The sequence below is a fragment of the Ursus arctos genome, unplaced genomic scaffold (assembly GCF_023065955.2).
Source record: "Ursus arctos isolate Adak ecotype North America unplaced genomic scaffold, UrsArc2.0 scaffold_3, whole genome shotgun sequence".
Classification (NCBI taxonomy): domain Eukaryota; kingdom Metazoa; phylum Chordata; class Mammalia; order Carnivora; family Ursidae; genus Ursus; species Ursus arctos.
The window spans coordinates 46818782-46845744 of NW_026622985.1; the positions used below are offsets into that span (position 1 = coordinate 46818782).

The following is a 26963-nucleotide window of genomic DNA, read 5'->3' on the forward strand; positions in this document are numbered from 1 at the left end:
CTTCCCCTTTGCCCTTCCCCCTGTTCACTCTATCTCTCAAATAAATAGAATCTTAAAAAATTAAAGAAGAAAACTCAAAAATTTTCAAATATGTAGAAATTAAGTAATAGACTCCTGAAACCCAGTGGGTCAAAGAAACCAAAATGCAATAAAAAATATCTTGAGACAAATTAAACTGGAGACACTGCATACCAAATTTATGCAATGCAACAAAAACAATTCTAAGAAAGCTCATAGCAATAAAAATCTACACTACAAAACAAAGATTTCAAATAAACAACCTAACTTTACAGCTCAAGGAACTAGAAAAGGAAGAACAAACTAAGCCCAAAGTTACAGAGGGAAAGAAATAACAACGATCAGAGTGCAAATAGAGACTAAAAAGACAATAGAAAAGATCAATAAAACTGAGAGCTGGGTTTTGAAAAGATAAACAAAATAGACAAATCTTTAGCCAGACTCAAGAAAAAGAGAGAGAGAGAAGATTCAAGTAAATACAATTAGAAACGAAAGAAGAGACACTGCAACTGATACTACAGAAATAAAAACAACTCTTAAGAGACTACTATGAACAATTATATGCCAACAAATTAGAATAAATTCCTAGAAATATATAGCCTACCAAGACTAACTCATAAAGAAATAGAAAATCTGAATAGACCAATTATTATTAAAGGGATTGACTCCGTAATTAAAAACTTTCCAACAAATAAAAATCCAGGACCAGATGGCTTCACTGGTGAATTCTACAAACATGCAAAGAAAAATTACTAACAAATCTTCTCAAACTCTTCGGAAAAAATTAAGAAGAGAGAAAACTTCCAAACTCATTTTATGAGGATAGTAATACCCTGATTCTCAAGCCAGATAGGGACACTCTAAGAACATTACAAGCCAAAATCCCTGACAAACATATAAGCAAAAAATCCTCAATAAATATTGGCAAACTGAATTCAACAATACATTAAAAGGATCATACACCATGATCAAGTGGCATTTATTCCAGGGATGCAAAGACTGTTTAATATTCATAAATCAATCAGTGTGAAACACCACATTAACAAAATGAAGGATAAAAATCATATGATCATTTCAATAGATGCAGAAAAATACAACATCCTTTCATGGTAAAATCATTCAACACTCTGGGTATAAACAGAACATATCTCAATATAATGAAGGCCATATATGACAAGCCCACAACCAACATTACACTCAACAGTGAAAAGCTAAAACTTTTCCTATAAGATCAGGAACAAGGCAAGGATACCTACTCTTGGTACTTTTATTCAATGTAGCACTGGAAGTCCTAGGCAGAGCAGTCAGGCAAGAAAAATAAGTAAAACCCATCCAATTTAGAAAATCTGAAGTAAAATTTGAAGATGACAAGATATTACATATAGAAAACCCTAAAGATTCCACCCCAAAATTGTTAGAATAAATGAATTCAGTAAAGTTGCAGGATACAAAAATCAGTTGCATTTCTATATACTAACGATCAAAAAAAGAAATTAAGAAAACAATAACATTTATAATTGCATCAAAAATTGAAATACTTAGGAATAATTTTAACCAAGGAGGTGAAAGATCTGAACAATGAAAACTATAAGATATTAACAAAAGAAATTAAACATGACATAAATAAATGTAAAGATACATCTTCATGGGTTAAAAGAATTAACATTTTTAAATATCCATACCACCCAATATAATCTACAGATTCAATGCAATCCCCATCAAAATTCAAATGGCATTTTTCACAGAAATAGAAAAAAAATCCTAAAATACGTATGGAATCACAGGAGATTTTGAAGAACCAAGGAACCTCAAGAAAGAAAAACGAAACTGGAGGCATCATGCTCCCTGATTTCAAACTACATCACAAAGCTATAGTCATCAAAACAGTATGGCACTGGTAAAAAAACAACAGATTCAATAGTTCAATGGACCAAAATAGAGAGCCCAGAAATAAACCCTTGCATAAATGGTCAACTAGTATGTGATGACGGTTCTAAGAATACTCAATGGGGAAAGGATAGTGTCTTTAATAAATAGTGCTGGGAAACTGTATATCCACATGCAAATGAATGAAACTCAACCTGTATCTTACACCATACATAAAAATCAACTAAAAGTGGATTAGAGATGAAAAAGACATGAAACCTTAAAACTCCTAGAAGAAAACATAGGGAGTAAGCTCCCCAACTTTGGTCGTGACAATGATTTTTTTGGATTTGACACCAAAAGCAAAGGCAACAGGAACCCAGAAGTCCATCAACAGATGAATGGATAAAGAAGATGTGGTATATATATACAATGGAATATTAATCAGCCACTAAATAGGATAGAAATCTTACCATTTACATCAGTGTGGATGGAACTGGAGGGTACTATGCTGAGTGAAATAAGTCAATAAGAGAAAGATAATTATCATATGGTTTCACTCATATGTGGAATTTAAGAATCAAAACAGAGGATCATAGGGGAAGGCAGGGAAAATAAAATAAGACTAAATCAGAGAGGGAGATAAACCATAAGAGACTCTTAACTACAGGAAACAAACTGAAGATTGCCGGAAGGGAAGTGGGTGGGGGGGGTGTGGTAACTGGGTGATGGAAATTAAGGAGGGCATGTGACGTAATGAGCACTGGGTGCTATATGCAAATGATGAATTACTGAACTCCACATCTAAAACTAATGATACACTGTATGTTAACTAATTGAATTTAAATAAAATAGTTCAAAAAAGAAAGAAAAAAAGCAAAGGCAACAAAAGCAAAAATTCACAAGTGGGACTATATTACACTAAAAAGCTTCTCAGCAAAGGAAACAATCAACAAAATGCATAAGGCAATCTACAGAATGGGAGAAAATATTTGCAAACCCCATACCTAGTAAGGAGTTAATATCCAAAACACACAAGGAATTCATGAAACTCAATAGCAAAAAAACAACCCAATTAAAAAATGGAAAAGGACCTGAATAGACATTTTTCCAAAGAATACATACAGCTGGCCAATAGATTCATGTAAAGATGTTCAACATCACTAATCTTCAGGGAAATGCAAATCAAAAGCATAATGAGACATCACCGTGCACCTGTTAAGATGGTTATTATCAAAAAGACAACTGATTACGAATGCAGGCAAGAATGTAGAGAAAAGGGAACACTTACATACTGTGGGAATGGAAGCTGGTATAGCCAGGATGGAAAATATTATGGAGCTCCTCAAGAAACAATAACTAGAAATACCATATGATCCAAAAATCCCACTTTCTGGGTATATATCCTAAAGATATGAAACCATTATCTTCAAGAGATATCTGTACTTCCTTGTTCATTGCAGAAGGGATCACTACAGCTAACTATGGAAACCTGTTTGTTGAAGGATGAATGGATCAAGAAAATATGTCATAAATACAATGGAGTACTATTCAACCTTAAAAAAAGAAGGAAGTCCTGTCATTTGCAACATGGATGACCTGAAGAACATTATGCTGAGGGGAAAAAAAGCCAGACAGAGAGAGACAAATACTGCAATATGTTTAATTAAAAAAAGAAAAATCAAACTTGAAAACAAAAGAGTAGAAAAGTGGTTGTCAAGGGCTGGAGTCTATGAGAAACAGGGAGAGATTGATAAAAGGGTCTAAACTCTCAGCTATAAGATAAATAAGGTCGGACGATCTAATGTATGACATGCTGACTAAAGCTGATTATAGTGTATTCTATAGTTGAATTTGCTAAGAAAGTAGACTTTACATGTTCTAGTCAAAAAAAGGGGGGTTGGGGTAAATGTGTGAGATCATGGATGTGTTAATTAACTCAATGGAGGCAATCCTTTCAAAATCTGTACAGATATCAAATCCTAACATTGTATACTTGAAATATCTTATAATTTTATTGGTATATCTCAATAAACCTGAACAAAAAAAGATTATTATTGGTGGTAGAAGCTGACTTTGTGAGGTTAGCACAGTTTCCCCAACAGCTTAAAAGGAATGCCCCTTTTGTCTTGATGTGGAGCAAGTTTTCTCACTTGTGGCATTATTGACATTTGGGGACAGATATTTCTTCCTTGTGGGGACAGCTGGTCTGTGTACTATGAGATGCTTAGAAGCAGCACTGTCCTCTCCCTAATAGGTGCTAATAACAGCCCCACCTCCAAATAGGACAACAAAATTTCTCCAGATATAGCCAAATGCCACCTGGGAGTTAGAGGGATGGGCAGACAATTGCCCTTAAAACAACTAGTAGAAGGAGGAGCATTTCAGAAGGGTGCAGTGCTGGAAATGGTCCAGGAGATGGAATTAAATGGTAGAATTGTCTGAGAGGTCCAACCTAAATCCTGTATCTGTCTCTTTTCCAACTGCCCCCATGAAATTAAAGAGCTCTTTGCTCTGTCAATCCTGGCTAGAATAGATCACCTGTCAGAGAGAGTTCAAAGGGAGACAATTATTCATACAGAGACCAAGAAGAGAGGCCGTGATGCCCTAAATTATGCACCATGATAATATGTTGATTACAAAACAGTGGGATTGGTAATATAATCAAAATTGTTCATCTTCATTATTTGCTTTAGCTTACAAAGTATATATCCAATGTAAAAGGATGAACATTAATCATGTTTGTAAAAGTTGTACCTCCTATTGCAAGAAGTTCAGGGTAAAGGAATGCATAAAACACAAAGTAAAAGTATCATCTCCCCTAACCACTCTTCGAAGATAGAATTCTTTGTATTCACAAGCAATCATCTCCATGTATTGCATGTGTGCGTATGTGTGAAGCTTTTTCACTTAACGCATTGTCAACTGCATGACTGTACATATAATTCAATTTTTCCTTTCTAGGAATTTGGGTAGTGATTTATTGTATGCATATGCCACAAATTATCCAATCTGTCCCCTATTACTGGGAATTTAGGTTTATAATTTTTACTATTTTACTGACAATGTGGAAATAATCATCTTTATGTGTACATCTCTGTACGCTTTTGGAGATAATACTGTTTGATAAATTCTTAGTTTTGAAATAACAGCATCAGAAGATACGTGAATTTAAAATATGGAAAGGTAACTGCCAACTGCTCTCAAAGATTGTAGCAATGCAAATCCTACTGCACTGCTTAAAAATGCACCAAGCATTAATTACTATCCTCTATAATTTTTACCATTATGATAGAAGACAGATTGGAATATATGATTTTTTTCCCACATGCATGGTACATATTTAAAAAAACAAAACAAAAACAGCCTCAGAGACATACAGGTATTTGCCTGAGTTTATAGGGATAGTAAGTGACAGAGTCGAATAGTTGGGACAGTTGGATTTCCCAATTCACGCTTTCTTTCTCCTGCAGGGATTTCCAAGCCAAGCTGAGCACCTGAAACACCCACAAAACTTTTTTAAAAATACAGATTTGCTCCCCCATAGATGCATGTATATTTTTTAAATTCCCTGGTTGACTCAGAACAACAGCTGTTTCTCTGCTTGCATGTGGGAGAGTAGTCTGAAATTAACATTCTAAGAGAGCAGATGGCCCTACTGGGAATTTAACTTCCATTTGTCTTTTCTGCATGTGCCCTGCTCACGGAGGGGCATGACAAGGTGGCTACTGCACAACATTAGCAAGGAACGAAAGATTAACTTTCTCCTTCTTGGAGGCTGGAAGGGCTAGTGTTTTCTAAGGTCCAACATCTTCCTTATGGGAGAGTAAGAGGGGACTAAGCAATCTGCCAGAGCCCGACTGGGCCAAGCAGGAAGCTGAATGCATCTGGGCCGCCAGGCCAGCCAGAACGTTCTGAGCAGAACCCGACATGAGGACCAGCTGCAGGGCTGCAGTAGCCAGTAGCCTGGATGCCAGCCCACGTCTCCCACCTCGCCACCTGCCCCAGAAGCAAGACACAAGCCTCCTGAGTTCTTCAATGATCTGGGAACAGGAAATAAGACTTGACTTGGCAGCTGGGCCCAGTTCTCATTTGATTTGGGAAGTGAAGAAATGTGCCATTATTTCCATCTTCAGATCACAGAGCAGCTTGTACCTGGCTACCTGCACAATAAACTTCTATTTTTTTGTATGAACTCATTTATAGTAAAAATAATTTTTTCTGCTTTAATTAATTCCTCTTTTCCAGAAAAAAACTAACTTTGAGGGTCCCCCCAGTACTTTACAGGAATAGAGATGTGGTATGTCCACCATCTGGCTGATGGCTGTGATCTTGCCTGAACCGTGCACACAAAAAAGCAAAATACCATCTCCCCAAATTACCCTTCAGGGGTAGCTCTTGAAAGAAGCTGAATTGCAGAAACTTTTCATCTTTGTAAGTTGTGCTGAGAGATCTTCCTACACCTGGACCCAGCATTTCTGTTTTCAAATGATACTGGCTGGACAAAGGGAGCCGGGCCACTTCTGCTTTGGGATGCAAGTGGGGGAACAAGGAGCAAGTAGGCATTACAGAAGAGTCCCCCCAGACCCTGCTTGTAGAGACAAGGGTGGTACATGGTAATGGGTTAATTTATCCACGGTGTTCATGCAACCAAGGAGGCAAAGAATCTATAAAGAGTAGGCCTGAGTGCCAACCCAGAGGCACACCCCGGACTTCAGTAGGCTCAGTTTCAAGGTTGGAGGTGGAATATTTTGCCTAAGAATTCAGTGACTATTAATTAACATGGGTCTGCATTTATGGCTAGAAACTCTCTTTTTCTCAAGCTTACATTCACCAGGACAACTCAGTTATAAATTATGTTTATACTGGAGAAAACATGTTCCCTACAACGTCGGAAGTGGAAAAGAACTTACAGGTCTTCTCATCCTCTTTCTTTTTTCTTTCAAATGAGAGCACTAAAGCTTAAAAGGTAAACCAACTGGCATAATACAGTATAACCAGTGATAAACAAATGCCCACATATTTTAATAAGAGTCAAATCCATTTTACTCACAGTCTCAAAAACTAGGGCTTCATTAGCAGAGAATGAAGATGGCCTTGTACTGCTTCTGGATCTTTACTGTGCATCTCACTAGCTCCCCACTCCTAGACCTTGTCACAATGCAGATTCTGATTCAGTAGGTCCGGGCTGGGCCTGAGATTTTGCATTTATAACAAGCTCCCAGGTGGCGCCCAAGTTGTTGGCCTACACTTTTGAATATCAAGTATTTACAGGCAACACCCTGGCCTGGTGTGTGTGGACTGGAGCCTCTAGGAGAAAGGTATGCAATACTTTCCATCGAGAATTAGCCTTTTCTGACATGCTTAAGAGTTCCCATCAGAGAATTCTTTGGCTATGGTTAAGGGGAATGAAATTTCTTGTGAGTGCTTTCAGAAAAAAAGAAAAACTAAAAGGATCTTCTGCTTGTGTCAATGCATGAATTAGACTCCTGTGTGTACTTGGCAGAGGAACCTTCTCGTAATTAAGACAGTTCACATCTGCATCTCCCACTCAGCCTGAGCATGCTTTGCTTCCTCTTGAGTCAAAATCAACATTGCAAAACTGCAACGAGGCAACTGGCAAAATGCTCCCAGGAAATACAAGTGCTAGCTTTCTCTTGTAACAAGTTCTCTTCCCTGAGTCACAGCGTTCTCTCCTACCTGCACTCACACATGCGTTTCTCAACCTCCACACTGTTGACTTTCTGGGATGTGTCATTTGCTGTGGGGAGGTGTCCTATGCATTCTAGGATGTCTGGCAACATCTCTGAACTCTAGTCATGTCTTAGGTAAGGTATTTAATATTATAGATTGGATGGCTTAAACACTACACATTTATTTCTCACAGTTCTGGAGTGTGGAAGACCATGACGAAGGTGCTAGCATGGTTGAGTTTTTGGTGAAGGCCCTCTTCCTGGTTTAGAGACTAATGTCTTCTCATTGTATCCTCATATTGGCAGAAAGGGAGTGAGTAAGAACTAGCTCTGTTTCTCTTCCTATAAGGACATTTATACCATTATAGAGGTTTCACGACCTAATTACCTCCCAAAGGACCTATCTCCAAACACCATCAATCAATGTGAATGAGGTATGTGAACATATGAATCTTGACGGGACACTCATATTCAGTCCACAGCAACCCGCTAGATGCCTACGGCACCATACCACCAGTTGTGACCACCATAAATGTCTCCAGATACTGATAAATGTCCCCTAGGAGGCAAAATCACGCCCCAGTTGAAAACCACTGCCTTAAAAAATAGTAATTCCATGATGGAAAAGATAACTAACTTAAACCATAGAGTTAAATAATTTTAGATCTGAAAGAGTCTTGGAGCTTTTCTGTATTTTGGGGTCATACTCTGACTTTAGGTTAGAAAGACCGTTACTACGATGAGGCACAATTCTTTCCAGTCAAATGGTGAATTCAAGGTACTCCATTTTTTAGTGGCATAAACTTAAGTAAAATCTGATTCCTTATCTGAGTTTTGCGGCTGTGGTGGGGTGGGGAAGAAATCAATACTTTTCTCCACTGTCATCAGTACAAGCTTAGAAAATGTGAGACGGGGGCGCCTGGGTGGCGCAGTCGTTAAGGCGTCTGCCTTCGGCTCAGGGCGTGATCCTGGCGATCCGGGATCGAGTCCCACGTCAGGCTCTTCCGCTGTGAGCCTGCTTCTTCCTCTCCCACTCCCCCTGCTGTGTTCCCTCTCTCGCTGGCTGTCTCTCTGTCACATAAATAAATAAAATCTTTAAAAAAAAAAAAAAAAAAAGAAAAGAAAATGTGAGACGAGCGCTGTGGGGAGGCACCAACATGTCCCCACAGCAGAGACCATCCAGCTGGGTTGCGAACCGTCTTCAGTAGGGTGTAAAGTACACATGCACAAACATCACTTCAAGATAAATTCCCCACCCCGTACCCCGAGCTGCTTAGCCATCTAGCTAGCTAAATTCCAGAGCATTTTGTATTTACTTTCAGTGATAGGTCAGCTTACAATACGCTCCACGTGATTTTGAGAGAGGCTTTCTCACTGAAGTATTAGTGAAAAATGTTTTTACTAATACTCTATTGACAAAAGGGAGAGAGAAAGAGAGCGCACGGCAGAGCGAGGGCAATTTATCAGGTATTTGCCTTTTGGCAAATGCTCAACAATGATTTATGAAAGTAACCACTTGTTATTAGATTTGTTATCTCACTGTTAAAAGACCTCTGAGGTAAAACACGTATTAAGTACTTAGAAACTCATTTCATGTTCATAGGTTCTCTAACATTATTAAAACGTGATGGCCTAGAAGCATGTCAGTGTCAACCCAAGTTATTTATGGTAGCTAATATTAATAGCTTGAGGCCCTGGCACAGGGCCGAGGAGAGGGGCCCTTTTCCCCCTTCTCCTCTACTGGACAAAGAGGGAAAGCCTGTCTCTCCGAGCTCTACGCTGGGGATGACATTCATCGCCTCCCGCTGCGGACCATCTGCGGCCCCACGGCTGCCACCGCCTCTATTCACATTCAGCTAATATTTCTTGTACACCTGCCATGTGCCAGATACTGACTCAGGCACTTCTACATAATTTATCTTAATTTCTGTAATATATTTGGACACCTCTGCAGAATATAAGGAAAAGCATTGAGGTTAATAATGCCAAACCTATTTAAGAGTTCTTGGTGCTCAAAAATATATATGTATATTAAAATTATTTCCATTTTCCAATTTTTTATCTTATTTATTTTTTATCATTTCCCCCCTTCCTTGACTTCTTTATGCAATAAATGTATTCCCAACATTTGGAAGCAACTAACAGTTTTTGAAGTTGATTCACTTTTGAAATGTTCTAGGATAGCTCAAATTTAAGACTCATGAAGTAAATTTGCCCCAATAAACAAAACATGCTTGGTAAAAGGACTAGCCATCTTTTATCTTATTTTTAATTTTGAATCTTTAATTAGGTTACATTGCAGTAGACAACCAGAAAAGTCCATAACGTTGGCTAAAAATTAACGTAACAGGATGGTGAAGGAAACTTTTTGCATTACCCAGGAACTGTGACTAATGCCATAAAGCTAGAAAAGTGAGGTGTTACAAGCTTATCAATTCTAATGAGAACTGCCAAAAATTGGGGCAGGCTAAACAGCAGCAGAACAGGTCGTTCTGCAATCAGCCCAAACCCCTGGGTATCTAAGGAAGGACTGAGATGTGGGGTGGGGAAGAGAGAGAAAGGCTGTGATTAAGGCTTTGTAGCAAGCACCTTTCCCCTTCCCCTCCCCATGAGTCCTCTCCAGTGGCTGCAAGCCAGGTGAAAGGTAGCTCTAAGACAGTCATTCCTAGATATTAGCAATGCCTACCCAAAAGGAAGACCTAAAACTGAAACTTCACTGGTTTCAGCTCACACACTCATCTGTACTTTGGTGTCAGGGGAAGGGGACCGAAGAGGGAAAGATTATGTCACATCCTGCAACGACAACCTAGAAGATGAGGATAAGGACGCTTATTTGGCAAAGTGTCATTTATCACTAAGAATAAAGAAGTGCCTGCTTCACCTCCAGAGGTCCTCAACCTAGAGTGATTTTAAAACATAATTGTTGCCAAGTCCCTCCCCAGACAAACTGAAATCAGGATCTCTGGGGGAGAAGCCAAAAAAGTATTTTTTTAAAAAACCATTCAGGTGATTCTAATACACTGTCAGGTTTGGTTATAATTGGAAGCAAAAGCGCTCAGGGAAGCTGTTCAAGGACTAGGCTCAGGGGTGTGGACTAAAAATACTCGATAAAGTCAATTTCAGCCTTATGCTGGGAGGGAATCTGGCATCCTGGGGCTGCTCTTCTGCTTGCTAGTCCTACAACCTTGGCCTCTGGGGCTCCGATGTTTGTCTTTAAAACAGCACTGCTGATACCATCTACCCTCTGTGACTGCTGTAAGAAGGAGAAAATCCACATAAGCCCTCAACTATTCCTGGTAATGCTTAAGGGCTCCAGGATGATCTGCTATTAATATAAAGTTATCTTGGAAATTTACACTGAAATAATGCCATGTATAAAGTTCTTTCAGGTTTTTCAAGCCCTTTATACACGTATTTTATTTCAGCTACATTGCAGTATCCAAACAACCATACCAGATTGACATGCTGTTCATCAGATTTTTCTTAATATCAGAAAAAGCTCTGCTTTGCCTGAGCAACTAGTCTGTTTCCATTCTTCTTTTACTTTAATTTGGATACTGTGAATCTTGCAGTCAATTTCTCTCTTTGCGTTAGCAGTTAGAAAACTAATGTGACCCGTATCTCAGAACTAAATAAAACTGGCTTTACTACTGTCTCATTTTTCCCTTCCGTGAAATATGAGCTTTGACTTTATACTTTTACCTAACATCTATGTACATTTGACACATATAACATTTTAGATACTTTTACAACATCTGTTTCTGTAAGTTGACTCAAGTGCCTTGTGCAGTGAAACCAGCTTAAGTTAATTACATTAGAAGCACTTTTCTGATGAGAGCCAGACTAATAGGTTAATTGCCTAACTGAAAAATGCAGTGTTGTGCAGAATGTCATGAAAACATGATGTATATATATCTTGGGCTTTTTAAAAATGTGAAACCTATAAGTGTGCATCTTTTAATTGATCTTTTGATATGGAGCCAAGCCCTTGTCTTTAGACACAGAAATTTACCTTCTCAAAAAGATGGCACTTGACACTGTCTTTCTTGTATCTATTATATCATCAATTAGCTACGAGACCCATACTTTTTAAAATTTATTTGAGAGACAGAGAGAGAGAAAGCAGGGAGGTGGGAGGGGCCTAGAGAGTCTTAAGCAGACTCCTTGCTGAGCATGGAGCCCAAGGCGGGGCTTGATCTCAGAACCCTAAGCTTGCGACCTGAGCGGAAACCAAGAGTTGGGCACTTTGTCGACTCAGCCAGCCAGGCACCCCAGACCCATTTTTTAATGGAATGAGAACTTAGAGACAACTGCAAAGAAAGACTGCAGAATCTCTCTAGGAATGTTACTGTTTTCCTCCTGATCATTAACAACTCTCTTGCCTACCCTCATTCAAAAGTATTTTAATTATTTGTTAAAAAGATTTTATTTGAGAGAGATAGAGTGTGAGTAGGGGGAGGAGCAGAGAGAGGGGGACAGCAGAATCTGCCCTGAACACAGAGCCCCACATGGAGCTCAATCCCACAACCGCAAGACCATAACCAGAGTCGAAATCGAGAGTCCGATGCCTAAACAGCTGAGCCACCCAGGTGCCACCAAAAGTATTTTTTTAATGACTCCCTTTCTCAAAGCATTTTATAAGGTTTTTTTTTTTTTAAGATTTATTTGAGAGAAAGAGAGTGCATGTGGGCGAGAGAGAGGGCACAAGCAGGGGGCCAGAGGAAGAGGGAGAAGCAGACTCCCCACTGAGCAAGGAGCTTGCCACCCACACCGCTCAATCCCAGGACCCCAGGACCATGACCTGAGCCGAAGGCAGACCCTTAACCAACTGAGCCACCCAGGCACCCAAGCATTTTAAAAGTTTTAACCGAATTTTCATATGCCCAGTAAATGTCTTCCTTATTGTGTTGATTTCATTTGTACTATTTGTAATTACAGGTTTAGGACAAATAAAATCAATCTCAGTCAAGACACAACTCAACCGATAGAAACAAAAGTGCATGAGGCCTATTAACTGTGAGTGGTCTGTGTTCTAGAGCTTCGGTCTGTATGTTTTAGATGGAATGAAGAGTCTTATATGAATTGTCGACATAGAGAAATAGCTAAATGAATAGTCCCATACAAAATATATAGTAAATTTGGCAACGAGAACATTCAGAAGCATGTAAATATACACCCATGTGGAGGAACATGAGTGGGTTATCATGCATTTGTGTGTATAGATGTCTACGTGTGTGTGGATGTGCCTGGGCTTTCCCATGGAAGATTATTTCCTTCTTTTCCCCTCATAGAAGTGCTCTTGCAAGGACGTGGCAATTCCTTTCATTTGGTTGCCATTTCCAGAATTGATCCAACTTTAGTTTTTATATTGTTTTTTTCTATTTGCCATATAGTTCAAAAGGTGTTTAAGCTGATATTTGCTGTTTTTTAATATTCCTGGGGATATTTTAGATTTTTTGCCAAAGTAAAAAAATATTGTAACAAGACAGCCTTGGTAGAGCACATTGCTTCTCGTCATGGCTCTCTTTAAATTTCGTGATCATTGTGCCTCAAATTATAAAATAAATAATTCTCCACTTAGGGGATTAACTTCATAAAATAATGGATCTCCTTCAGCTAGCAGGTAGATGTAACATTGAGCAATGAAAACTGCCAAATATTAACAATTAAAGTTCTAATTCTTTTGCAGTCAAGTGTTACATGTAACAACACGTCACCTGAGACTTTCTATGACTCTCATAGAACAGGAAATCTATGGGAGGTGGGAGAAATGGTCTTGGTGACTGGACTGTGAGTTCAAGTGAACTCACAATGAAAATTATACTTAAATGAAAAGTATTTAAAGCTAAGGATTGTATCTAAGGGCCATTAAGCTAATTGAGTTATAGCTATAGAAATGTATAATGTTTTAGGTTTAAAATATCATGAAATTTGGGCCAAGAATAGGCACCTATAGGACCATGGAATACCAACTGTCAAGTTTAAAAAGGTAATTTGAAAGAAAGTTACCCAAGGGTACCAAATACTGAAGCACTCTCATATCCTCTCTACCAAACATTAGCACATAGACTCTCTATCCCTATCTACATCTACCACTTCCTGTCTCAATGATTCACATGACAAACCGAAAAGGAAATGAGTGGAAATATAATTAAGCATATTTAACATTATTAACCATTATGTAGCCATATTTAATCATATTAAGTCCAAATGCAAAGTTCAACTGGGTGAGGGCCAGTTCCTTAGTTCCAACCATGTGGTGACACTGAAGACTCGGGTTCTGAGAGCCACTGGGCAGCTTGTCTAACTGTGTTTTGCTATTTTTGAATCATATATCTCTTAGTTTAGAGGTTTTATGATAAATCCTAAGATTTCTCCTAAAACACTTCCAATGCTGCTTTCGATATGTTAATATTCCATGGGTAATGTATTTCTATTAATAATGTCTATTAATTACAAATTAGTATATATACTCCCAAACACCTTAAACATGGCAGGAAATGTGAAGGGTTTAGGCAGATTATGTACAAAATAGCCAAGCATTTTAGTTTTCATTCCCAGAGACAAAAGGATTACTATTAATGGTTAAGTATTCATATTAAGGCGGAGTTGATCATTATCCACAGAAGCAATATCAACCAGATGAATAATTAACATTATTTGGATCAGAGCCTAATGCATCAGTCACAGACTGAAGAGTAATGACCTGATCTTAGATCTTAGAATTTTAAGTCACGGAAACACCTTAAGAGCATTAGTCAAGTGCTGCTCTTCCCTCCCAGAAAATACACCGAAGGATCCAATGGGGTCCAGGGAGAATACCAGAGCTCAGATTAAAGTTTATTTGTTTATTTATTTTTAATGAATAGAGAACAAGCTACACTTTACTAATAGTTGGTCCACTGTTTGACACTGAAGCCATGGCTCTTAATGCGGTTCTGAATTCACAAGGCATGGATTGCATGTGAGTGTCCAAGGCATGGGAGGGCTCGCCACAGCCCAAATGCAGCTTCAGTCATTCACTGCCTTTGAGAATTCAGAGACATATTGCAATTTATCTATGAAAATTTTTGTTACAATATTCTTCTAGATATCAGAATAGTTTGTCTCGATTTTATTAATACATTTCACTGCTTTTGTTTATATTTTAATAATTTTATCTACATTTTCCTTTTGTTTCTAATAAATCTAAAGAGGACAAATTAAGATAGTTCAAAAAAAGGAGTGTGTAGTTTCTCATTTCTTTTATTGAAAGTTTCCAAAAATATGTTTACAACTTGTAGCTTAAAATCATGTATTCGGACTTTATCAACTTTAAAAATAAATATTCTATCTTGTTTGAGTTAGAGGTTCTGTGTCTTTAAACATGTTCTTAAAAGTTCCCATTACAAGAAAAAAATTATAACTATGCCTTGTATTGGATATTAACTAGACTTACTGTGATCATCCTACAACATATACAAATATTGAATCAGTGTTGAACACTGGAGACTAATGCCATATCAATCATTTTCCAATTAAAAAAAAAACAAAATGGAAAAAAATATCATCATTCCATCTTCCAAGGCAGGCCTGAACAACTTTGCAATGGGTAGACCATCTCATTATATTCAGATTCTTTAAAGGAAAATCCAATTTGGCATGTGTGTTTAAAATACTTCAATTTTAAAACAAACCTGAAAAGAGAGAGAACTTTGTAACTGCCGCAAAAATATGTAACTCACAACTTCAGGTTATCCTGGAGGTGGCTTTTCTACTCTTGAGAGTTAGAGAATGAGCCTGCTTACAGACATACTCTATTTACTAATTTACTTAAAAGAATATTGTCTATACATTTTGGTACAGCTACACTATCAAAAGACTAATAATCATGAATGCGGTCAGTCCTTCCATGGGGGCTACCATTGTCCAGACCTGCTCTGCTGAGCGAAGTCACTGATAGAAGGCTTTCAGTTGGGAAATAAAAAATTTAAAAATCACTCATAAGATTGTACATTTTACTAGATACACACAATAACCACCAATTCATCGGTCATTTCACGTCCAGGGCCGAATCTGCAATAATGGACTCATATTTGATGTTTAATTTATTCCATTTACTACTTTATTTTATTCATATTTTCCAACTATTTTGATTAATTCTTTCAAGTTTTTTGGACAAATAAAGTTGGTTTTAAATACTGACTTTTCCCTGGCAACCTTTGTAAAAATCAGCAATCCAATTGCTGATCCAAATCAGCGATTTGTTTAGTGATACTAGGATATTCATGAAATTTCCACGATTTGAAGAACACCATATTTTTATCACACCCTCTGAAGGGCAAACTTTTGCCATTTATAATGTATTAACAGCAATGACCTTTTTTGGTCCTTCAAAGTCATACTAAATACTTTGTCTCTTCTATTACTCAAAATGTTAGTCTAATGTAGTTTAACTCGATTTACATGTAATCCAAGCTAACAGTTTTCTTTATTACTGTCCTACCAAGACTTTGTGAGTCCATTGGTCTACAGAAAAAGCATACAGGTCTGTTTAATACACTGCTTTAAACCATAGACTCATAATATGTACAGAGAAGTCAAAAAGCTTTTTTTTTTTTTTTAAGAGCAGATGCATCTGCAAGAAAACTGAGTGGACTGACATGTTTAATATAAATGTTCTTACAACCCTTCAATTTTAATTAAAGTTCCTTCCAAGTGAGCCCCTTATGACTCTAAGTCTATCCTGCTTTTCATTAAAAGGTAAAGTCTGATATAACTTCAGAGGATCGGATAAATCCTAAAAATCCCATAGGCAGAGCCAAACTAAAGGAAAATTTGCAGAAAGTGATTTTCCCCCCTGGTCTTCCTCCAAAACATCCATCTCGCCTTCTTCCATATCCCCAAAGGTGTACTTTATCCAAATCCCACACATACTTCATTTTAATTTGGGGGTACAACTGCTCATAAAAATTTAGCCCTGTAGAGGTCAAAGCCTCTTCCTTCTTTTGCCAAAGAAAGTTTGCAATTGTTGACTTTATTTGCAAAGAAATAGCTTCTTTTTCCATAGACCTCCTCCATCTTTAGTAAATTAACCAGCTGTGTGGTTCTAATCACATTTCTCTCTGCTGCCATAGCAAACAACCAGTGTTTGGAGATTAAGTCAAACTGATTTAATAAAAAGAATCTGAGAATAACTATATAGTGTGATTTCAAATGTCTATCTTCCCTTGGATTATTTATTAACCTCTTATCAGAAAATGGACCAAAGACCAAAGTGCTTATTTCACTAGGCAGAAATGTGATGATTCAGTGAGTTGCTCCCCTGCACAATCAATAGAAAGCAGATGTCTTCTTTTTCCTTCCTGGCAACTGGTGCTATATGTAAGACCATGTGTAGCATGTCTGCATCTAAATGTGGATCCGTGTTATTAGAAGTCATGTGTGAAGGATTGTTGCCCCACCTCTATTCGATTTGAACACTAGGTAAGTGTGATGCTTTTTATCCTAACTTCAAACCAAAATAAATTTGCCCCAATTTGTGCAGGGCCATCATTAGTGTCTAGATTATTTTCTTCAGTAAACGTGCAAATTTAAATTGTCATTATGCTTCCATAGAGTATCTTACCCAAGTTAAATGAATTACTTCCCAAAGAAAACAGCAGGCCAAGATAAGAATGATCTATAAAATTGGCTGTTTTAATCATACGGTTGACAAAGCATGTCCTCCTTGTTTTTTAGATTAAGACCTTACCTTTGTTACTATAAGCAATCATGTTGGAAAACTGCCACCTAATATAGATGAAAGTATTTTATTATGCTACCTTTTATTTCTTATTAAAAATTAATCCATGTCAATTATAGATAAATAGTATTACAGGTAAGTAAATACAATAAAATAAAAACAAATATGTAGTCCCACTGATGGGAAAGAAATATTATTAGTTAACCTTCTGATACACTTATTTCTAGGCATTAAGAAGCTCATTGTGTCCTAAGGCCTTTGCACTGCTGTTTCTTCTGCTTAGAATGTTCTTCCCCAGCTCGACACGAGCCTGCCTCATTCAGGTTTCAATTCCAAGTCACCTCTGGAGCAAGGCCTCCCCCCTCACTGGTCTAAACAAAGTGGCCCATCCTCAGCCTTCCAGTCACTACCACATCACCCTGCTTTACCTTCTCTATCGTCCTTAACAGTAATCCCAAATTTGTGGTTGTGGTATATTTCTCGACACATTTATATCAGCTGTTACCTTTGGAGCCTATAACCAGTGTCAGGCACATTTTTGTTTTTCAGGAAGAATTTGTTGGTGTGTTCATTGGGACTCACCATACCATGAACACATTTGCATGTCAGAAAGTATTTTCCCAGATTATTATGTGATGGTTATATCCAGTAGCTGTGTGTTTCTAGGTATATACAGGTCATAAGTTATTTTTAATCATTCTGAAGTTGTAGGACATTTTGGTTTTGTTCAATTTTTCACTCTGTTCATCATGCAGTAATAAGCATCTTGATAGCTACACTGGTGCGCACATCTGGGATTATTTCCTTAGGAAAAATTCCTAGAAGTAGGATGGCTATATTAAAGGGTATGGTTGTTCTAAAGCATCTGGCAATATTTAATAAATTATGCTACAGAAATACACAACCAATCAACATTCCCGCTAATGATGTGGGAAAGTGCTCATTTACTATACCCTTGCCAATCTCTGAGTACTGTCTTTTAAAAATCCTTGCTGGTGCTATTTTTAATGTAAAAATGGAGTTCCAATTACAAATATTTCATGTGTATGTTTGTATGAAGCCGGCACTGAGGGGCAGGGATCAGCAGTAAGCCTCACGATTGTTCTGGGGCATTCATTATGACACGCATTTAACCGAGTATCTTCCCACTATCAACTGTCCTCTTGCTGGTTTTATACATCTTTCTTTATTAGTTGAAAAACTGAGGGTGAATTTAATTGTCTCCAAATGGGCTGCTTTAATCTGCAAATATTAGTCAACACATTTAAGCCCAGTAATGTTCTAAATACACATCTCATTTTTGTTTACATCTAGAAATTATACAAGAAAAGCTCATCTGAGTCTAGAAGCCAAATGTGTTTGGTGATGGTGTTTGGAAATTATTGCTAAATAGCTGAAACTCTTCAGTAAGAATTACAGGAACGCTAATATCATCTGAAAATTACAAGTGTTTAATGAGAAAATTAAGTCTATTTCCTGACAGACCTGAGCAGAAGAAGAATGACATAGATTAAGTGAATTCTCCTCATGTCTCCAGTGTTGTTTAGTAATTCACTGACTTGGGGGGAAAAAAAAAAGAGCACTTAAAAGAATAAGCTGAGCACTGACTCAGTGTACAAGACTTTACATGCAGGACACCAAGAAGCATCACAATGTAATCTTGAACCCAAACATGGTGTTAACTGCTAAAAACAATTTCCTACCAAGAATATTGAGTGATCTCAAGGCCATCTATAACAGGCAGGATTTCTAGGTCTTAAAGAGAGCAAGCATAGAGAGATACGGAGGACCACTCTGGCCGAGGTGCAACCACAACATGAACTGGGTATAGAAATCAGCATTACAGTCAAAAAGACAAGTGGAAGGACAAAGGGGTTTCTAGACCAAAGTTGGAAATGTGGGAAGGAGGATTTGCTCAAGAGATGGACAAGAAACTACCACATGGGGGTACGCACAGACAGGGTTGGGGAAGTCGGATGCAGGCAGACCCCAGAGGCTGTTGGCTGCTCATGTAAGCAAGTTCATGGAGAAGCTTCTTCATTGTGAATTATCAAAGGGGGGGCAGTACTACGGTTTGTTTTATTGTTTGGTATCCTTAGGTAGAAGACGTTATTTCAACCAGAATTAAAATCTCATCTATCCTTCTCTAGACAAAGAAAACGAAACAGACTCAAGTGCCTTCAAAAGTAGTACCGACTTAGAGCTTGTCATTCAGACCTTCAGCGCACTGTGGATTCCAGAGAGCTTTTTCAACTTTGTCCCTTCAAGAATCTTATGTTTCAACCAATCTGAGCGACTTGTCAGGAACTGTTCCTTTCACGTTCCTGTCTTTGCTTTCATTGTTTTCTCACTCTGAAAAGTGTAGATCTTTGCATGTACTTAAACCTACTTCAGCCAGGCCTTAGCCAAAGGCTACCTTCCCTGTTAGGTATCTCCTCCATCCTTGCTCATTCAGTTCCCTACTCCTTGTCCTAGTATTAACTTCTTCTGCCCTAAATGATAGCTTCTCCTATTCAGCACAGTCTTCTGCTGAATTCCTAACTTCAGGAGGGCAGATAGCATGCCCTTCTTTCTTAAGTATTTCAACAGTTTCCCCTCTTTTAAAAAACACAAAATTGTTATACAATGTTAGAAATATAAAGTCAAAGATTACTTATTGTTCTGCCAACTAAAAGACATCTATTTATATTGTTTGATGTTTACTTTCAGCTTTTTTTCCAGAAATTTTTATCATGAGCTTGCTAAATATAAACTTTTATATATTTTAAGTGTACTAATAGCTAATATTTGTTAAGTGCTTGCTATGAGCCAAATACTGCTTTAAGTTTATTCATGTATTAAAGGTCTTCACAAGAACCATGAGGTAGTCAGCATTTTTCTCCCATTTTACCGATGAAGAAAATGGCCCAGAGAAGTTATGTCACTTTGCCTAAGGACAAACGACTCATAAGTGGGGATTTGAAAAAGGCAAGCTGCAGATAACTGTGCTTTCTAAAACAGTCACTGAATTTTTTTTTAACTTTTATTGGTTAATTTCATGGGTAAATATTATCAAGGGTACACAGCTTGAATGAACAGCTCCATAACAAAATATAATATGCCTTTTGGAATTACTATACACTATGTCTGTGTTTGATAGTTTAGTAATCTATTTCCATTATTTCCAGAAATAGACAAGTTTTTTTTTAAAGTTTATAAAATTTTAAACTTTTGTTTTTTCTATTGTGATTTCTTCTATACCTTTTAAATCTATGAGTCCTTGTTTCTTCAGTTATTAAATATTTCTGATTTTTTAAAAATATATACGGTTGTTTTAATATTTCTTATTCTACCTCTAATCAATATATCAATTTGATAGTATAATTGAGAAAAGGATCATCATTTGAGAAAAATGTGTTTTCTCTAAATATTTAACCAGTTAACACCAGGAGCTGTTAGTCATACACGTACATTGTGGGGGATTACAAGACTTATAGAATCTGGGCATAACTTAGAAGCTTATTATTCTTGGCCCGGGACTTCTGTTTTATGCCATTGGCTGTGATTTGATGAAACAAATAAAGTCACCAATACGGAGAGTCGGTGCTGGTGCAGGGTCCTATTGATTGTCATAGCTTTGGCTTTGCCTTAAGAGAAAATGCAACATTTCTTTTCTTTCAAAATATGAAATAAAAGACCTTAAAAAAATTTTTGTATTTAAGAAAAAAAATGATGCAATGGGCAGGAGTTTTGTTGTCATTCTTTGAATTTCCTTTTATTATCTCATGCTGTAGCAAGTAACTGTTTACGTTATAGCACAGTTCAATCACGATGGCTTCAACACTCATGCCAAACCAGGACAAACTTTGACCAAATTAAAGCCACATGACTAATACCGAAACATCAACTTCGGTATTTTAAATAACATTTAGGGTAAAGTTTAATAATACTCTATTTGGAGTACAGAAGAATTTTAAAACCAGCTATTTGCCTAGTTCAAATGTTGTGAGCATTATAAACATTTGTGGAATATATGCAATTTTTACTAATATGGCACATTTTTATTAGGTGTGACTATAAAGCAATAGATCGTATTTAAATACTTCAAGATATGATAACATCATTTTATAGTGATTATTTTGAAGGTACAATACTTCCTTGCATGTAAGTTCTAAAATCTTTGCTAAGAAGTTATTTTATACAAATATCACATCACATATACAAAAAAAGCTTCTGATAATTAATTTTAGCCCTTAATTATTCCTACCAGTTTTCCAAATGTTTTACCCACATTCTTTTATTTTAAAAAGACATGCAAGGCAAAATATTTTGTCAACAATGGATTAATAATTCTGGGTAAGCGAATGAAGGAAAACCCCATTCCTCATCAAAAACAAAAACAAAAAACCTAAAATATTTTAAGTCTGAAATTGAAATGACACATATACTCTTAAGAATGGAGGAGAAAATAGATTTCTTGTAACTCAGTAAAGTTAGAATTTTATATTAGGATTTCATATTAGATAAAATTAAATCAGAATTTTATATTAGATACCTAGACAGAGCCGACTATTTTTAATAATGAAGAATGGTGTAAATAATTATGACAATGCTCCCACATAAAACACATTCCCAAATGCATACCTATAACACCCATACAAAGACTATGGACTTAGAAAGACAATGGGTGAAAGATCTAGTTAGTTATGACATTTGTTGAATGATTTCCAATCAGAAGTCTTTCACAAAGAAAGTGCTCTTTGATGGCAGAAAAATTCTATCTGCAATTTGTGGGCAAAACTTTTCATCTGAAATACAGGTACCAAAATTCAGTCTCCTAGTACAAAGTATGACTCATTCTCCCTGTGTGCACTTGCTTTCTGTATTTTTAAGACATTTGTTTCCAAAGAAATATAAGATTTAAAATGACACAAATTATTTCTCCGTCTTGTTTCCCCTAAAATCTTGCTCTGACTTCCAAGTTGAGTTGACTTAGGGCTGGAAGACCTTTGAGAAGCATAGTGGGGCCTATTGTTTTCTGCTCCCATAGATGCATGAGTTTTTTTTATTATGTATCCTGCAATGATACCGTAATCATTTGATTTCTGAAAAATCAATCTTTAGCTGCCATCTTCTGAAGCTTACATTCTATCCTAGAGATTTATGTTCATGTTTTAACCAAATTACTTTTTCTTTCAAAGGTCTCCTGATTTTCAAATTAACCTGCATCTTTGTTTACTGTATCATCTGCCTCTATAAAGCAGAAAACACATTCCATGCGAGCAAGGGCTCAGTCTTATCTATTATTGTTTTCTAGTGCTTGGCTAATAAACATTTATTTAATGAATGAAGAAAAATACACCTTTATTCCAATGATGTAGCATTTTCAAAGCACTGTATGTGGGCTGTCCTATCCCCATTACCCGTTCTTCTCATAACCATTATCAGAATTCTTCACTTGGGATGCCTAAACACGATGCTTCCTTTCTAAATCCCAGCCCCTCTTTACCAGACACAAGCAATGTGTAAGTATGATTAAGGGGCCCTCGGAAGTCCCTGAGATCCTTTTCAGCAGGTTCATGATGTCAAACTATTTTCATCATACCAAGATGCTATTTACCTTTTTTATTTGTTTTCTCATAAATGCACAATGGAGTTTTCTAGAGGCTACATGACATGTGATAACATCATTCCTCTGATGCCTAATGGAACATGTGCTTGTATATTTGTGTTGTAAAAATACCTGTTTTAGTATGTTAAATATTAACAGCTGCAACTCACATTAACAGGTCTTCACTGATGATTATACACGGTTTTAAGGAATACCCTATCATTGTTCCATATAAGCAACTTATAAGTGTGATCCATAGAAACAGGATTCATAAACACTCAATCTCCTGTTCATGTATGGGACAGTTCAATTAGACCTTCTCTGTTGTCAAAATTCAGCAGAGATACCTAAAATGCATTAGATGCCAAGAAACCCAAGATCTTAAATGGAGAGGCATGACCGCACATACTAAATTGCACAACTGACAATCTATAACCAGATACATAGAAAAAATCCTTGAATGAAGAAGGCAGTGATTAATAACTTCGAAGCAAGTAGTAAACGTGTTATTTCTCCCATGAGGGAGAGGAAAGGCATCCTTCCCATTCATCTCAAATCGAGTGAACTTTCGAAGAACCACTTAGAGAATTTGTCATGTTTCTCTTAGAGTGTGGGGCTTGGGACCAGTCTAAAAATAGTCCAGAGCAAAAATCTGGCAGTATTTTGAGAAGGCAAAGAGAGAAAGGGCTTCCCTTCAACCAATAATTAATAAAAGATACATGTTTTCTACAGGCTAGATAGGGAGCTGGCTGCAAGCTCTCTTGGAAAGAAAGAGGGCTTCTGACTACAAACACAACAAATGTTCATTACAGAAACTGAGGGAGTACATAAGCCCATAGAACTCCAGGTAAAGGCAGCATCAATCCTGGGAGTTGAGGGGTACGGGGTTCAAGGAACTCTAAGGTCTCCCATGGAAAAGTCAGTTTTTGTATCTGCTGTAAGTAGAGAGTATCAGTAACCTATTAACTGTACTGATCAAATAAGACTTCCCTTCACTTTCCTCTTCTTCTCCCTGCCCTCCTTTGGTCACCAGCATATGCAGCTAGAAAGAGGTGTTTTAAGAGACAGGAACAGCCAACTACTTCCCTTTTCCCATTGCAAAGATTTCCAGCCTGTGGGAGATTTGGAGGAAGGTGGCCAAAAGGTACAAATTTCCAGTAATAAGACAAGTAAGCACTAGAGATATAATATACAACATGCAGGCTAGAGTTAACACTGATGTATGGTATATTTGCAAGTTGCTAAGAGAAAAGATCCTCAAAGTTCTCGTCACAAGAACTATCTGTAGGAGATGATGGATATTAACTTACAGTGGAAATCATCTTGTAGTGCATATAAGTCAAATCGTTATGCTCTACACCTTAAACTTACACAGTGCTGTCAGTCATATTTCAATAAAACCAAAAAAAATAAATAAATAAAAAAAACAAAAAAAACTTTCCTGGAGGGGGAAAAAAAAGAAGCCAGGCATATTTGACCTCACCGGGGAATTCTACCAAACAGTTAAGGAAGAAGATAAATTCTCCCAGAAAATAGAAAAGGAGGAATCCTTCCTCAAATTATTTTATAAGACCAGTGTTTCCTTTTTACCAAAACTAGGAAAAGACATAATAAGAAAAAGTAACTTCTAACACCACTTCAAATATACTCACTAAAATTTCTAAAATTGAAAATTCTCACACATTGCTGATAGGAATACAAAGTGGTAAAGCTACTTTGAAAAATATTTTGGCATTTTCTTACACAAGTTAAATATATACTTTTATGACCCAGCAATTCCACTCCTAGGTATTAAAACAAGAGAATTGAAAACATATTTCTACAAAAACACCTAAAGGTGAATGTTCATAGCAGCTTCATTTCATAGTAGCCAAAACTAGAAACGACTCAAATGTTCATCAACTAGTAAATGGATTAACAAGCTGAGGTACGTTATACAGTAGCATACTACTCAGCAATGAGAAGCCTGTACTGGTATATGTAATAACTTGGATTCATATCCAAAGCATTATGCTAGAGGAAAAAACCCAGCCAAAAAAAATACATACTCTATGATTTCATTTATAGAACATTGTAGACAATGCAAGCTATTAAGACAGAAATCTGATCAGAGTTGAAAGTGACTGGGAGAGGGTAGAGACCACGAAGGAGCAGGAAAAAGCTCTTTGTTCCGGGGAAATGTTCTATAACTTGATAATGGTGGTTGTTAAAAATCAATGAACTGTATATTTAAACACAGTAAAATTTATTTTATGTACATTATAACTCAATGACCCTGAAATAAAAATAACCCTGGATGAAAATAAGTGTATATTAAAAACTGAAAAAAAATTCCCTACCCGGTGAAGACAAATTATAAACTGGATGACAGCTTTGAATTTTGATAATACATGGGATAAGGCATTTTAATACCCAGAAAAGGAGACTACCTGGGTAAGCTATCAGATAGACATAAGATTCCATACAGGAGTGAAAAGATGAAATACACAGAGATCTGACTACTCAGGGACAGAAGGGACAGAAGTTCACCGGGGGAAAAGGGCATTTTCCTCTAGGACATAGGAAAAGTATTTTGGTCACGTGTTCAAGTAGAAATGTTGGAGACAGGCTAACTCCTGAGAGATTTGTCACAACTTCCTTTTTTTTTTTTTTTAATAAAGATTTTATTCATTTGACAAAGAGACAGACAGCCAGTGAGAGAGGGAACACAAGCAGGGGGAGTGGGAGAGGAAGAAGCAGGCTCCTAGAGGAGGAGCCCGATGTGGGGCTCCATCCCACTGGGATCACGCCCTGAGCCAAAGGCAGACACTTAATGACTGAGCCACCCAGGCGCCCCTGTCACAACTTCCTTATCTTAGCTTTCAATATGACCCTTACCTCTCTTTCCATCATTATCTCTTGAAACACTTCCCCCCACCAGTTCTAAGACTCCTATCCCCAACCTGCCCCACTCTTCTGCATACCTATAACTGATTTCCTCCTTCTAGAATGTTCTTCCTATTTTTTAAATCTTTTGTGACTTTCAAGGTTAACTTCAAAAGCTCTTTCATAAAGCACCTAAGGAGAAACAGCTGGGATGCCTAATCCTAAAATCGTTTATGAGCTGCTAGTGGCATTGACACCATCTTTGCATTATTTCTGAGGGTTATGGTCATGGGATTCACTCCAAAAAAAAAATAGTCTCCTGATTTCCAGATAGGGATTAGTAACAAATCTTGAACTCACTTGTGCTCTCCACACAGAGGTGGGACATTTGTACTTTACCAACAGCTCCCATCCTTTTATTCTAATACCAAGAGTAAGAGGTACCCCCATTTCCAAAATGTCCTATTATAGCTGCTGCTTCAGAACACTGGACACTCCCATAAAGACCACGTTTGTGATTGGAGATGGAAGAAAGCACACAAAAGATCTAAAATCTTCCATCCTCCCACAGAATGGTGAATGCTCCACTCATTCTTATAGTATCTTAAATAAACATGTTTGAGGAATTCATTTTCTGTCCCATACTCATTGTCATATTACTCTTCCGTCTTTGGAGAAGGTGGTTTTATTGCCTAATTTGTGATTTGCTGTGAGAATGGGAATAATTAGCTCTTCCCTGCAGATTAGAGAGTGACACTGACAAAACCTTTTCCTGATCACTGCCTGAAACAGAAATATTTTACTTCTAAGATTTATTTTGCCTACAGAATTGTTATGGTCATCTGCCTGCATGGGAGGCCATGTGGACATGAATTCTACAAAAGCAGGATCCATCTTTTTTACTAACATTTGTATCCTCTGTAGACACCAGCACACAGGAGGTATTCACTAAATATTTATCAATGTTGAAGTAATTAAAATATTGCTATATTGCAATCTCTTGACTATAACTTAAAGTATGACTTTCCTAAACTACATTAAGAGGTTCATTTACTCATGTTTTCAGGGACCCTTCTCTATAAAATAATCTCCCTCTAAGACTCTCTTAACATATGGATCCTCAAAAGGTTGTTGTAGGATTCAGTGCAGTAAGTTGCTTACCACCTCATTACATACAGCACTTAGAAAGTCTGTTATCCGTTGTGAA

The 26963-nt window shown here is 37.2% G+C and overlaps 1 long non-coding RNA gene across 1 annotated transcript; it reads left to right on the forward strand.

Moving 5' to 3' along the window:
* Nucleotides 1–16839: 16839 nt before the first annotated feature.
* LOC130542101 (uncharacterized) lies at nt 16840–20600 on the forward strand. Its single transcript, XR_008956410.1, has 2 exons — nt 16840–17042; nt 19452–20600. It is a non-coding gene; the product is annotated as an uncharacterized LOC130542101 (long non-coding RNA).
* Nucleotides 20601–26963: the final 6363 nt, after the last annotated feature.